At 49.9% G+C, this 14755-nt stretch overlaps 1 non-coding gene across 1 annotated transcript; it reads left to right on the top strand.

Moving 5' to 3' along the window:
• The first annotated feature begins 12237 nt into the window (after nucleotides 1-12237).
• Nucleotides 12238-14155, top strand: LOC147870395 (small subunit ribosomal RNA). The gene has a single exon (XR_015533451.1). It is a non-coding gene; the product is annotated as a small subunit ribosomal RNA (ribosomal RNA).
• Nucleotides 14156-14755: the final 600 nt, after the last annotated feature.

Raw genomic sequence — 14755 nt, 5'->3', positions numbered from 1 at the left:
ACGGTCGCTTCCTGAGGCCAATTCAGACGGCGAGTATAGTTACGGGGCTGCTTCGAAGCACGAGACCGTGCCGTGATAGCGCCTTCCTAAGAATAAGAAATAGAACGAATATAACTTCAGCGGCTAAGTCCGAAATATTCCAAAATGCAGTAAAATATTCTTAATTGAAAAAAATGGGCTTGCTGTGCACAATAATGCCGTTAATTGTCTAAAAATAAATTTCCGAAATTTAACTCAAAAGTCATGGCTCTGCGGCTATGTCCCGTGGTGCTTGGAACTTGAAATCAGTTCTGCGGCTATGTCCGACCGTGCGTGTTAGTTGAGTCGCTTCAGCGGCTAAGTCCGAAAATTTCCAAAATGCAGAAAAATATACATAATTGAAGAAAGTTGGCCTTGCTGTGCTTAATAATATCGTTAATAGATTAAAAATAAATTTCCGCTGTGTTAGGTGGGCCTTACTTGGACGGTACGAATTCTGCGGCTATGTCCCGTGGTGCGTGGTACTTGAAACCAGTTCTGCGGCTATGTCCGACCGTGCGTGTTAGTTGAGTCGCTTCAGCGGCTAAGTCCGAAAATTTCCAAAATGCAGAAAAATATTCATAATTGAAGAAAGTTGGCCTTGCTGTGCATAGTAATGCCGTTAATAGATTAAAAATAAATTTCCGCTGTGTTAGGTGGGCCTTACTTGGACGGTACGAATTCTGCGGCTATGTCCCGTGGTGCGTGGTACTTGAAACCAGTTCTGCGGCTATGTCCGACCGTGCGTGTTAGTTGAGTCGCTTCAGCGGCTAAGTCCGAAAATTTCCAAAATGCAGAAAAATACACATAATTGAAGAAAATTGGGCTTGCTGTGCTTAATAATATCGTTAATAGATTAAAAATAAATTTCCGCTGTGTTAGGTGGGCCTTACTTGGACGGTACGAATTCTGCGGCTATGTCCCGTGGTGCGTGGTACTTGAAACCAGTTCTGCGGCTATGTCCGACCGTGCGTGTTAGTTGAGTCGCTTCAGCGGCTAAGTCCGAAAATTTCCAAAATGCAGAAAAATATTCATAATTGAAGAAAGTTGGCCTTGCTGTGCATAGTAATGCCGTTAATAGATTAAAAATAAATTTCCGCTGTGTTAGGTGGGCCTTACTTGGACGGTACGAATTCTGCGGCTATGTCCCGTGGTGCGTGGTACTTGAAACCAGTTCTGCGGCTATGTCCGACCGTGCGTGTTAGTTGAGTCGCTTCAGCGGCTAAGTCCAAAAAATTTCCAAAATGCAGAAAAATACACATAATTGAAGAAAATTGGGCTTGCTGTGCTTAATAATATCGTTAATAGATTAAAAATAAATTTCCGCTGTGTTAGGTGGGCCTTACTTGGACGGTACGAATTCTGCGGCTATGTCCCGTGGTGCGTGGTACTTGAAACCAGTTCTGCGGCTATGTCCGACCGTGCGTGTTAGTTGAGTCGCTTCAGCGGCTAAGTCCAAAAAATTTCCAAAATGCAGAAAAATACACATAATTGAAGAAAATTGGGCTTGCTGTGCTTAATAATATCGTTAATAGATTAAAAATAAATTTCCGCTGTGTTAGCTGGGCCTTACTTGGACGGTACGAATTCTGCGGCTATGTCCCGTGGTGCGTGGTACTTGAAACCAGTTCTGCGGCTATGTCCGACCGTGCGTGTTAGTTGAGTCACTTCAGCGGCTAAGTCCAAAAAATTTCCAAAATGCAGAAAAATACACATAATTGAAGAAAATTGGGCTTGCTGTGCTTAATAAAATCGTTAATAGATTAAAAATAAATTTCCGCTGTGTTAGGTGGGCCTTACTTGGACGGTACGAATTCTGCGGCTATGTCCCGTGGTGCGTGGTACTTGAAACCAGTTCTGCGGCTATGTCCGACCGTGCGTGTTAGTTGAGTCGCTTCAGCGGCTAAGTCCAAAAAATTTCCAAAATGCAGAAAAATACACATAATTGAAGAAAATTGGGCTTGCTGTGCTTAATAATATCGTTAATAGATTAAAAATAAATTTCCGCTGTGTTAGGTGGGCCTTACTTGGACGGTACGAATTCTGCGGCTATGTCCCGTGGTGCGTGGTACTTGAAACCAGTTCTGCGGCTATGTCCGACCGTGCGTGTTAGTTGAGTCGCTTCAGCGGCTAAGTCCAAAAAATTTCCAAAATGCAGAAAAATACACATAATTGAAGAAAATTGGGCTTGCTGTGCTTAATAATATCGTTAATAGATTAAAAATAAATTTCCGCTGTGTTAGCTGGGCCTTACTTGGACGGTACGAATTCTGCGGCTATGTCCCGTGGTGCGTGGTACTTGAAACCAGTTCTGCGGCTATGTCCGACCGTGCGTGTTAGTTGAGTCGCTTCAGCGGCTAAGTCCGAAAATTTCCAAAATGCAGAAAAATACACATAATTGAAGAAAATTGGGCTTGCTGTGCTTAATAAAATCGTTAATAGATTAAAAATAAATTACCGCTGTGTTAGCTGGGCCTTACTTGGACGGTACGAATTCTGCGGCTATGTCCCGTGGTGCGTGGTACTTGAAATCAGTTCTGCGGCTATGTCCGACCGTGCGTGTTAGTTGAGTCGCTTCAGCGGCTAAGTCCAAAAAATTTCCAAAATGCAGAAAAATACACATAATTGAAGAAAATTGGGCTTGCTGTGCTTAATAATATCGTTAATAGATTAAAAATAAATTTCCGCTGTGTTAGGTGGGCCTTACTTGGACGGTACGAATTCTGCGGCTATGTCCCGTGGTGCGTGGTACTTGAAACCAGTTCTGCGGCTATGTCCGACCGTGCGTGTTAGTTGAGTCGCTTCAGCGGCTAAGTCCGAAAATTTCCAAAATGCAGAAAAATATTCATAATTGAAGAAAGTTGGCCTTGCTGTGCATAGTAATGCCGTTAATAGATTAAAAATAAATTTCCGCTGTGTTAGGTGGGCCTTACTTGGACGGTACGAATTCTGCGGCTATGTCCCGTGGTGCGTGGTACTTGAAACCAGTTCTGCGGCTATGTCCGACCGTGCGTGTTAGTTGAGTCGCTTCAGCGGCTAAGTCCAAAAAATTTCCAAAATGCAGAAAAATACACATAATTGAAGAAAATTGGGCTTGCTGTGCTTAATAATATCGTTAATAGATTAAAAATAAATTTCCGCTGTGTTAGGTGGGCCTTACTTGGACGGTACGAATTCTGCGGCTATGTCCCGTGGTGCGTGGTACTTGAAACCAGTTCTGCGGCTATGTCCGACCGTGCGTGTTAGTTGAGTCGCTTCAGCGGCTAAGTCCAAAAAATTTCCAAAATGCAGAAAAATACACATAATTGAAGAAAATTGGGCTTGCTGTGCTTAATAATATCGTTAATAGATTAAAAATAAATTTCCGCTGTGTTAGCTGGGCCTTACTTGGACGGTACGAATTCTGCGGCTATGTCCCGTGGTGCGTGGTACTTGAAACCAGTTCTGCGGCTATGTCCGACCGTGCGTGTTAGTTGAGTCACTTCAGCGGCTAAGTCCAAAAAATTTCCAAAATGCAGAAAAATACACATAATTGAAGAAAATTGGGCTTGCTGTGCTTAATAAAATCGTTAATAGATTAAAAATAAATTTCCGCTGTGTTAGGTGGGCCTTACTTGGACGGTACGAATTCTGCGGCTATGTCCCGTGGTGCGTGGTACTTGAAACCAGTTCTGCGGCTATGTCCGACCGTGCGTGTTAGTTGAGTCGCTTCAGCGGCTAAGTCCAAAAAATTTCCAAAATGCAGAAAAATACACATAATTGAAGAAAATTGGGCTTGCTGTGCTTAATAATATCGTTAATAGATTAAAAATAAATTTCCGCTGTGTTAGGTGGGCCTTACTTGGACGGTACGAATTCTGCGGCTATGTCCCGTGGTGCGTGGTACTTGAAACCAGTTCTGCGGCTATGTCCGACCGTGCGTGTTAGTTGAGTCGCTTCAGCGGCTAAGTCCAAAAAATTTCCAAAATGCAGAAAAATACACATAATTGAAGAAAATTGGGCTTGCTGTGCTTAATAATATCGTTAATAGATTAAAAATAAATTTCCGCTGTGTTAGCTGGGCCTTACTTGGACGGTACGAATTCTGCGGCTATGTCCCGTGGTGCGTGGTACTTGAAACCAGTTCTGCGGCTATGTCCGACCGTGCGTGTTAGTTGAGTCGCTTCAGCGGCTAAGTCCGAAAATTTCCAAAATGCAGAAAAATACACATAATTGAAGAAAATTGGGCTTGCTGTGCTTAATAAAATCGTTAATAGATTAAAAATAAATTACCGCTGTGTTAGCTGGGCCTTACTTGGACGGTACGAATTCTGCGGCTATGTCCCGTGGTGCGTGGTACTTGAAATCAGTTCTGCGGCTATGTCCGACCGTGCGTGTTAGTTGAGTCGCTTCAGCGGCTAAGTCCAAAAAATTTCCAAAATGCAGAAAAATACACATAATTGAAGAAAATTGGGCTTGCTGTGCTTAATAATATCGTTAATAGATTAAAAATAAATTTCCGCTGTGTTAGGTGGGCCTTACTTGGACGGTACGAATTCTGCGGCTATGTCCCGTGGTGCGTGGTACTTGAAACCAGTTCTGCGGCTATGTCCGACCGTGCGTGTTAGTTGAGTCGCTTCAGCGGCTAAGTCCAAAAAATTTCCAAAATGCAGAAAAATACACATAATTGAAGAAAATTGGGCTTGCTGTGCTTAATAATATCGTTAATAGATTAAAAATAAATTTCCGCTGTGTTAGCTGGGCCTTACTTGGACGGTACGAATTCTGCGGCTATGTCCCGTGGTGCGTGGTACTTGAAACCAGTTCTGCGGCTATGTCCGACCGTGCGTGTTAGTTGAGTCGCTTCAGCGGCTAAGTCCAAAAAATTTCCAAAATGCAGAAAAATACACATAATTGAAGAAAATTGGGCTTGCTGTGCTTAATAATATCGTTAATAGATTAAAAATAAATTTCCGCTGTGTTAGCTGGGCCTTACTTGGACGGTACGAATTCTGCGGCTATGTCCCGTGGTGCGTGGTACTTGAAACCAGTTCTGCGGCTATGTCCGACCGTGCGTGTTAGTTGAGTCGCTTCAGCGGCTAAGTCCGAAAATTTCCAAAATGCAGAAAAATACACATAATTGAAGAAAATTGGGCTTGCTGTGCTTAATAAAATCGTTAATAGATTAAAAATAAATTACCGCTGTGTTAGCTGGGCCTTACTTGGACGGTACGAATTCTGCGGCTATGTCCCGTGGTGCGTGGTACTTGAAATCAGTTCTGCGGCTATGTCCGACCGTGCGTGTTAGTTGAGTCGCTTCAGCGGCTAAGTCCAAAAAATTTCCAAAATGCAGAAAAATACACATAATTGAAGAAAATTGGGCTTGCTGTGCTTAATAATATCGTTAATAGATTAAAAATAAATTTCCGCTGTGTTAGGTGGGCCTTACTTGGACGGTACGAATTCTGCGGCTATGTCCCGTGGTGCGTGGTACTTGAAACCAGTTCTGCGGCTATGTCCGACCGTGCGTGTTAGTTGAGTCGCTTCAGCGGCTAAGTCCAAAAAATTTCCAAAATGCAGAAAAATACACATAATTGAAGAAAATTGGGCTTGCTGTGCTTAATAATATCGTTAATAGATTAAAAATAAATTTCCGCTGTGTTAGCTGGGCCTTACTTGGACGGTACGAATTCTGCGGCTATGTCCCGTGGTGCGTGGTACTTGAAACCAGTTCTGCGGCTATGTCCGACCGTGCGTGTTAGTTGAGTCGCTTCAGCGGCTAAGTCCGAAAATTTCCAAAATGCAGAAAAATATTCATAATTGAAGAAAGTTGGCCTTGCTGTGCATAGTAATGCCGTTAATTGACTAAAAATAAATTTCCGCTGTGTTAGGTGGGCCTTACTTGGACGGTACGAATTCTGCGGCTATGTCCCGTGGTGCGTGGTACTTGAAACCAGTTCTGCGGCTATGTCCGACCGTGCGTGTTAGTTGAGTCGCTTCAGCGGCTAAGTCCAAAAAATTTCCAAAATGCAGAAAAATACACATAATTGAAGAAAATTGGGCTTGCTGTGCTTAATAATATCGTTAATAGATTAAAAATAAATTTCCGCTGTGTTAGGTGGGCCTTACTTGGACGGTACGAATTCTGCGGCTATGTCCCGTGGTGCGTGGTACTTGAAACCAGTTCTGCGGCTATGTCCGACCGTGCGTGTTAGTTGAGTCGCTTCAGCGGCTAAGTCCAAAAAATTTCCAAAATGCAGAAAAATATACATAATTGAAGAAAGTTGGCCTTGCTGTGCTTAATAATATCGTTAATAGAATAAAAATAAATTTCCGCTGTGTTAGGTGGGCCTTACTTGGACGGTACGAATTCTGCGGCTATGTCCCGTGGTGCGTGGTACTTGAAACCAGTTCTGCGGCTATGTCCGACCGTGCGTGTTAGTTGAGTCGCTTCAGCGGCTAAGTCCAAAAAATTTCCAAAATGCAGAAAAATACACATAATTCAAGAAAATTGGGCTTGCTGTGCTTAATAATATCGTTAATAGAATAAAAATAAATTTCCGCTGTGTTAGGTGGGCCTTACTTGGACGGTACGAATTCTGCGGCTATGTCCCGTGGTGCGTGGTACTTGAAACCAGTTCTGCGGCTATGTCCCACCGTGCGTGTTACTTGAGTCGCTTCAGCGGCTAAGTCCGAAAATTTCCAAAATGCAGAAAAATATTCATAATTGAAGAAAGTTGGCCTTGCTGTGCATAGTAATGCCGTTAATTGACTAAAAATAAATTTCCGCTGTGTTAGCTGGGCCTTACTTGGACGGTACGAATTCTGCGGCTATGTCCCGTGGTGCGTGGTACTTGAAACCAGTTCTGCGGCTATGTCCGACCGTGCGTGTTAGTTGAGTCGCTTCAGCGGCTAAGTCCAAAAAATTTCCAAAATGCAGAAAAATACACATAATTGAAGAAAATTGGGCTTGCTGTGCTTAATAATATCGTTAATAGATTAAAAATAAATTTCCGCTGTGTTAGCTGGGCCTTACTTGGACGGTACGAATTCTGCGGCTATGTCCCGTGGTGCGTGGTACTTGAAATCAGTTCTGCGGCTATGTCCCACCGTGCGTGTTACTTGAGTCGCTTCAGCGGCTAAGTCCGAAAATTTCCAAAATGCAGAAAAATATACATAATTGAAGAAAGTTGGCCTTGCTGTGCTTAATAATATCGTTAATAGATTAAAAATAAATTTCCGCTGTGTTAGGTGGGCCTTAATTGGACGGTACGAATTCTGCGGCTATGTCCCGTGGTGCGTGGTACTTGAAACCAGTTCTGCGGCTATGTCCGACCGTGCGTGTTAGTTGAGTCGCTTCAGCGGCTAAGTCCGAAAATTTCCAAAATGCAGAAAAATATTCATAATTGAAGAAAGTTGGCCTTGCTGTGCATAGTAATGCCGTTAATTGACTAAAAATAAATTTCCGCTGTGTTAGGTGGGCCTTACTTGGACGGGACGAATTCTGCGGCTATGTCCCGTGGTGCGTGGTACTTGAAATCAGTTCTGCGGCTATGTCCGACCGTGCGTGTTAGTTGAGTCGCTTCAGCGGCTAAGTCCAAAAAATTTCCAAAATGCAGAAAAATACACATAATTGAAGAAAATTGGGCTTGCTGTGCTTAATAAAATCGTTAATAGATTAAAAATAAATTACCGCTGTGTTAGGTGGGCCTTACTTGGACGGTACGAATTCTGCGGCTATGTCCCGTGGTGCGTGGTACTTGAAATCAGTTCTGCGGCTATGTCCCACCGTGCGTGTTACTTGAGTCGCTTCAGCGGCTAAGTCCGAAAATTTCCAAAATGCAGAAAAATATACATAATTGAAGAAAGTTGGCCTTGCTGTGCTTAATAATATCGTTAATAGATTAAAAATAAATTTCCGCTGTGTTAGGTGGGCCTTACTTGGACGGTACGAATTCTGCGGCTATGTCCCGTGGTGCGTGGTACTTGAAACCAGTTCTGCGGCTATGTCCGACCGTGCGTGTTAGTTGAGTCGCTTCAGCGGCTAAGTCCGAAAATTTCCAAAATGCAGAAAAATATTCATAATTGAAGAAAGTTGGCCTTGCTGTGCATAGTAATGCCGTTAATTGACTAAAAATAAATTTCCGCTGTGTTAGCTGGGCCTTACTTGGACGGTACGAATTCTGCGGCTATGTCCCGTGGTGCGTGGTACATGAAACCAGTTCTGCGGCTATGTCCCACCGTGCGTGTTACTTGAGTCGCTTCAGCGGCTAAGTCCGAAAATTTCTAAAGTGCAGAAAAATATTAAATAAAGCGGTTATATAAGTAAGTATGTGTATGTATTCTAACATATACAAAATTTAGTATGATCGGAAATGATTAAGGAAGAGAAAAACTTAATTAAAATTTCTGGCGGCAGCCGAGGGGCCATCCGCCGGTGTCCGCGGCTCTGCCTCTTCCGTGACTGACGAATGCTGAGATAAGGGGGGTCCAGACTATAGTATATGAGCTTGGCGAGCGAGGCTCTCCTCGAGCAGGGGGAAGTCTGAGATTGGACTACCGGCCGCCGGGGACCCTGTCGCCGGCAGGCCATTCGCGCTTCCGCCCCGCGTTGGCTGAGGCAGTTTAGGGCAAGAGTGGCACAAGTGCACCGACCGCCGTTTCCTTTGGGGTCGGCGCCCGTCACCCCGCTCAGTGGCCGGCGAAGACCGGCCGAGTCTCGGGTTCGAGTCGGCACAGGACACTGAGTGCAAGAGTGACACAAGTAACGGCGTTCACGGGCGGCCTCTGGGAGATTGCCCTCAGTACCACCGGGCAACGCGGGGGACTGCAGGCCTCGACCCGCGCCGCTCGATCCCCGTTTAGGGCAAGAGTGGCACAAGTGCACCGACCGCCGTGTCCTTTGGGGTCGGCGCCCGTCACCCCGCTCAGTGGCCGGCGAAGACTGGTCGAGTCTCGGGTTCGAGTCGGCACTCGAGCCTGAGTGCAAGAGTGGCACAAGTGATGGTCTTCACGGGCGGCCTCTGGGAAGCTGCCCCTAGTACCAGCGGACAACAGCGAGGGACTGCAGGCCTCGGCCCGCGCTACTTGCGACCGTTTAGGGCAAGAGGGGCACAAGTGTATCGACCGCCGTGTAATTTGTGGTCAACCCGCGCTGTTGCCTGCGAAGACCGGCCGAGTCTCGGGTTCGAGTCGGCACAGGGCACTGAGTGCAAGAGTGACACAAGTAACGGCCTTCACGGGCGGCCTCTGGGAGATTGCCCTCAGTACCACCGGGCAACGCGGGGGACTGCAGGCCTCGTCCCGCGCCGCTCGATCCCCGTTTAGGGCAAGAGTGGCACATGTGCACCGATCGCCGTCTTCAACGGGGTCGGCGCCCGTCAACCCGCGCAGTGGCCGGCGGAGGCTCCGGTTCGAGTCGGCACTCGATTCCGAGTGCAAGAGTGGCACACGTGACGGCCTTCACGGGCGGCCTCTGGGAAGCTGCACTTAGTACCAGCGGACAACCGCGGGGGAATGCTTTCCTCGGCCCGGTGTACTTGCAACCGTTTAGTGCAAGTGGGGCACAAATGCACCGACCGCCGTGTCCATCGGGGTTGGCGCACGTCAACACGCGCGGTGTCCGGCGGAGGCTCGGGCTCGAGTCGGCCCTCGACTACGAGTGCAAGAGTGGCACATGTGACGGCCTTTACAGGTGGCTTCTGTGAGCCGGCCCTTAGTACCAGCGTGCATCCGCGGGAGACTGAAGACCTCTCCCCGCGCTGCTCGAACCCCGTTTAGGGCAAGAGGGGCACATGTGCACCGATCGCCGTCTTCATCGGGGACGGCGCCCGTCAACCCACGCAGTGGCCGGCGGAGGCTCCGGTTCGAGTCGGCACTCGATTCCGAGTGCAAGAGCGGCACACGTGACGGCCTTCACGGGCGGCCTCTGGGAAGCTGCACTTAGAACCAGCGCGCATCCGCCGGGGGACTGCTGGCCTCGGCCCGCTCTACTTGCAACCGTTTAGGGCAAGTGGAGCACAAGTGCACCGACCGCCGTGTCCATCGGGGTTGGCGCACGTCATCACGCGCGGTGTCCGGCGGAGACTCGGGCTCGAGTCGGCACTCATCTACGAGTGCAAGAGTGGCACATGTGAAGGCCTTAACGGGCGGCCTCTGGGAAGCTGCACTTAGAACGAGCGCGCATCCGCCGGGGACTGAATTCCTCTCCCCGCGCTGCTCGAACCCCGTTTAGGGCATGGGGGGCACATGTGCACCGATCGCCGTCTTCATCGGGGTCGGCGCCCGTCAACCCACGCAGTGGCCGGCGGAGGCTCCGGTTCGAGTCGGCACTCGATTCCGAGTGCAAGAGTGGCACAAGTGATGGCCTTCACGGGCGGCCTCTCGGAAGCTGCACTTAGAACGAGCGCGCATCCGCCGGGGACTGAATTCCTCTCCCCGCGCTGCTCGAACCCCGTTTAGGGCAAGAGGGGCACAAGTGTACAGAAGTCCGTCTCCTGGGGAATCGCGTGCTCGGCTGCCCTCAATGGACAGGCAGAAGCAGGGGTCTGCTCGTAGGTGACTCGGCACTCGAGTGCAAGATTGGCGCAAGTGACGACTTCTCGTGCGGTCACGGTGAGGCTGCCGGCGGTGTCTCTGGCTTCTGCCGCATATATATTCCCGTTCGTGCCCTCCACGTCTTCAGATTTCAAAGTCCCATCCGTGCGTGTTAGGTAGGCCGATTTTAGGGGACCTGCCGCTCGCATTCGGCCGGGTCGCGCTCTCTGAGGCTCAGACGTTACGAGTCTCCCCTGAAAACGCCGCGCTGGCACCTTATTTTGTAGGAAAATTTCACACTTCCTCTAGTTGAACTAACGGATGCGTCGCTGATAAATTGGCCCTTTTTCCGCATAAGACGATTCCTGAGCCTTGGGTGGTGTCTGGATACATCAGGAGGACACAACTGACGGAAGAAAAGCCCGGGTCCGTCCTCCGCCCGGCAGGGGAACGATTTTACGAAAAAGGCCGGCTTCGTTCCCCTTCCCGGCAAGCAGCAGGTGGACGATTTTACGAGAAAGACCGGGTTCGTCCACCTTCCCGGCAAGCAACAGGGGAACGATTTTACGAAGAAGGCCGGCTTCGTTCCCCTTTCCGGCAAGCAACAGGAGGACGATTTGACGTTAAAGACCGGGTTCGTCCTCCTTCCCGGCAAGCAACAGGGGAACGATTTTACGAAAAAGGCCGGCTTCGTTCCCCTTCCCGGCAAGCAGCAGGTGGACGATTTGACGATAAAGACCGGGTTCGTCCACCTTCCCGGCAAGCAACAGGGGAACGATTTTACGAAAAAGACCGGCTTCGTTCCCCTTCCCGGCAAGCAGCAGGTGGACGATTTTACGAGAGAGACCGGGTTCGTCCACCTTCCCGGCAAGCAACAGGGGAACGATTTTACGAAAAAGACCGGCTTCGTTCCCCTTCCCGGCAAGCAGCAGGTGGACGATTTTACGAGAGAGACCGGGTTCGTCCACCTTCGCGGCAAGCAACAGGGGAACGATTTTACGAAAAAGGCCGGCTTCGTTCCCCTTTCCGGCAAGCAACAGGAGGACGATTTGACGATAAAGACCGGGTTCGTCCTCCTTCCCGGCAAGCAACAGGGGAACGATTTTACGAAAAAGGCCGGCTTCGTTCCCCTTCCCGGCAACCAGCAGGTGGACGATTTGACGATAAAGACCGGGTTCGTCCACCTTCCCGGCAAGCAACAGGGGAACGATTTTACGAAAAAGACCGGCTTTGTTCCCCTTCCCGGCAAGCAGCAGGTGGACGATTTTACGAGAGAGACCGGGTTCGTCCACCTTCCCGGCAAGCAACAGGGGAACGATTTTACGAAAAAGGCCGGCTTCGTTCCCCTTCCCGGCAAACCCTTCGCCACCGCGATGCCGCGGCCCTCTGTCCCCCGGACACGGTCTATAGGCGGCGTATCGTGGACACACTGCAACCGACTCACTCGTAGTCCGGGCGCGTGCTAGACTCGCGATGCCAAACGGCGCTTCGGCGCTTATGCATGTCGAGTGAAGAGAGGGAAGGGTGCCCTAATGGCACCACGGTTCTGGGGGCGCTCACGTGGCGTCCCCCTAACGGCACGAAGTGGCCCCTGCTCGCAGGGGCGCACGGAGTGCGAGCGTTGAAGTATGAACTGGACCCCCTCGCCGGACCCATCCGGGACCGCGTGGAGGGGGAGGAACGAGCTCCAAGTGAGTCTTCGGTTCCCTGGTTGATCCTGCCAGTAGTCATATGCTTGTCTCAAAGATTAAGCCATGCATGTCTCAGTGCAAGCCAAATTAAGGTGAAACCGCGAATGGCTCATTAAATCAGTTATGGTTCCTTAGATGGTGGACAGTTACTTGGATAACTGTGGTAATTCTAGAGCTAATACATGCAACCGAGTCCCGACCGGAGACGGTCGGGACGCTTTTATTAGATCAAAACCAATCGGTCGCTCACGCGGCCGTTTGCCTTGGTGACTCTGAATAAATGGAGGCGGATCGCACGGTCTACGAACCGGCGACGCATCTTTCAAATGTCTGCCTTATCAACTGTCGATGGTAGGCTCTGCGCCTACCATGGTTGTAACGGGTAACGGGGAATCAGGGTTCGATTCCGGAGAGGGAGCCTGAGAAACGGCTACCACATCCAAGGAAGGCAGCAGGCGCGCAAATTACCCACTCCCGGCACGGGGAGGTAGTGACGAAAAATAACGATACGGGACTCATCCGAGGCCCCGTAATCGGAATGAGTACACTCTAAAGACTTTAACGAGTATCCATTGGAGGGCAAGTCTGGTGCCAGCAGCCGCGGTAATTCCAGCTCCAATAGCGTATATTAAAGCTGTTGCGGTTAAAAAGCTCGTAGTCGGACTTGTGTCCCACGCTGCCGGTTCACCGCCCGTCGGTGTCTAACTGGCACGCACGTGCGGACGTCCTGCCGGTGGCCCGAGCCGGCGCCCGCGGGCGATGGGGGCGGCGACGCTCCCACGCCTCGGGTCGTCTCGGGGAGGGCCTACACAATCCCGTCGCGGTGCTCTTGACCGAGTGTCACGATGGGCCGGCACTTTTACTTTGAACAAATTAGAGTGCTTAAAGCAGGCAGCAGCCGCCTGAATACCGAGTGCATGGAATAATGGAATAGGACCTCGGTTCTATTTTGTTGGTTTTCGGAAGCCCCGAGGTAATGATCAAAAGGGACAGACGGGGGCATTCGTATTGCGACGTTAGAGGTGAAATTCTTGGATCGTCGCAAGACGGACAGAAGCGAAAGCATTTGCCAAGAATGTTTTCTCTGATCAAGAACGAAAGTTAGAGGTTCGAAGGCGATCAGATACCGCCCTAGTTCTAACCATAAACGATGCCAGCCAGCAATCCGCCGAAGTTCCTCCGATGACTCGGCGGGCGGCTTCCGGGAAACCAAAGCTTTTGGGTTCCGGGGGAAGTATGGTTGCAAAGCTGAAACTTAAAGGAATTGACGGAAGGGCACCACCAGGAGTGGAGCCTGCGGCTTAATTTGACTCAACACGGGAAACCTCACCAGGCCCAGACACCGGGAGGATTGACAGATTGAGAGCTCTTTCTTGATTCGGTGGGTGGTGGTGCATGGCCGTTCTTAGTTGGTGGAGCGATTTGTCTGGTTAATTCCGATAACGAACGAGACTCTAGCCTGCTAAATAGTCGCATCCGGTATCCTCTGTGCTACCGGCGACTCCTAATCTTCTTAGAGGGACAGGCGGCTTCTAGCCGCACGAGATTGAGCAATAACAGGTCTGTGATGCCCTTAGATGTTCTGGGCCGCACGCGCGCTACACTGAAGGAATCAGCGTGTCCTCCCTGGCCGAAAGGTCCGGGTAACCCGCTGAACCTCCTTCGTGCTAGGGATTGGGGCTTGCAATTGTTCCCCATGAACGAGGAATTCCCAGTAAGCGCGAGTCATAAGCTCGCGTTGATTACGTCCCTGCCCTTTGTACACACCGCCCGTCGCTACTACCGATTGAATGATTTAGTGAGGTCTTCGGACCGGTGGGCGCGGGGTTTCGGCCCTTCGATTCCACCGGGAAGATGCCCGAACTTGATCATTTAGAGGAAGTAAAAGTCGTAACAAGGTTTCCGTAGGTGAACCTGCGGAAGGATCATTAACGGCACCGAGAGTGACCGAACAGAGAAGGAAGGCATTAAGAAACCGAGTACGGTTGCTGGCTCTGGGGGAGTGCGTAATCTCGCTTGCGAGTGGACCGCCTTCTCGTGGAAGTACCCGTGTCTGGTCATTCATGATAATACAACCTCTACTGATGACTGAAAAATAGATGACGTCAACCTGAGGGGGGACCGGTCGGCGAAAGTCGCACCGACTCCCCCCGCATGAGGGGGAAGACGCATCATAATATGTGACCACTACTGATGACTGAAAAATAGATGACGTCAACCTGAGGGGGGACCGGTCGGCGAAAGTCGCACCGTCTCCCCCCGAATGAGGGGAAGACGCATCAAAAATTAATAAAAGGAAGGCATTAAGAATGAACCAGATGAACGGGGCTCTGCGGAAGGCGTAATCTCGCCTGTGATTGGACCGGCTCTTCCTGGCAGCGGCCGGATCTCGGAGATAACGTCGTCGGCCTGAGGTGTCCAGGTCGGCGAAGTAATCCCCCGGAGGGGGACGGCAAGACCGTCCCGCCTCGAGGTGGGAAGTAGGAGCGAAAGATGGTGAGTGGGTGCCGGCGGCACGCGGGCTCCGAGGA

This window comes from Zootermopsis nevadensis, unplaced genomic scaffold (genome assembly GCF_977971745.1).
Source record: "Zootermopsis nevadensis isolate Lab colony 2312 unplaced genomic scaffold, Znev_1.0 Znev_ptg000276l, whole genome shotgun sequence".
In the NCBI taxonomy this organism is placed as follows: Eukaryota; Metazoa; Arthropoda; class Insecta; order Blattodea; family Termopsidae; genus Zootermopsis; species Zootermopsis nevadensis.
This window is presented reverse-complemented; position numbering and strand designations above follow the sequence as displayed.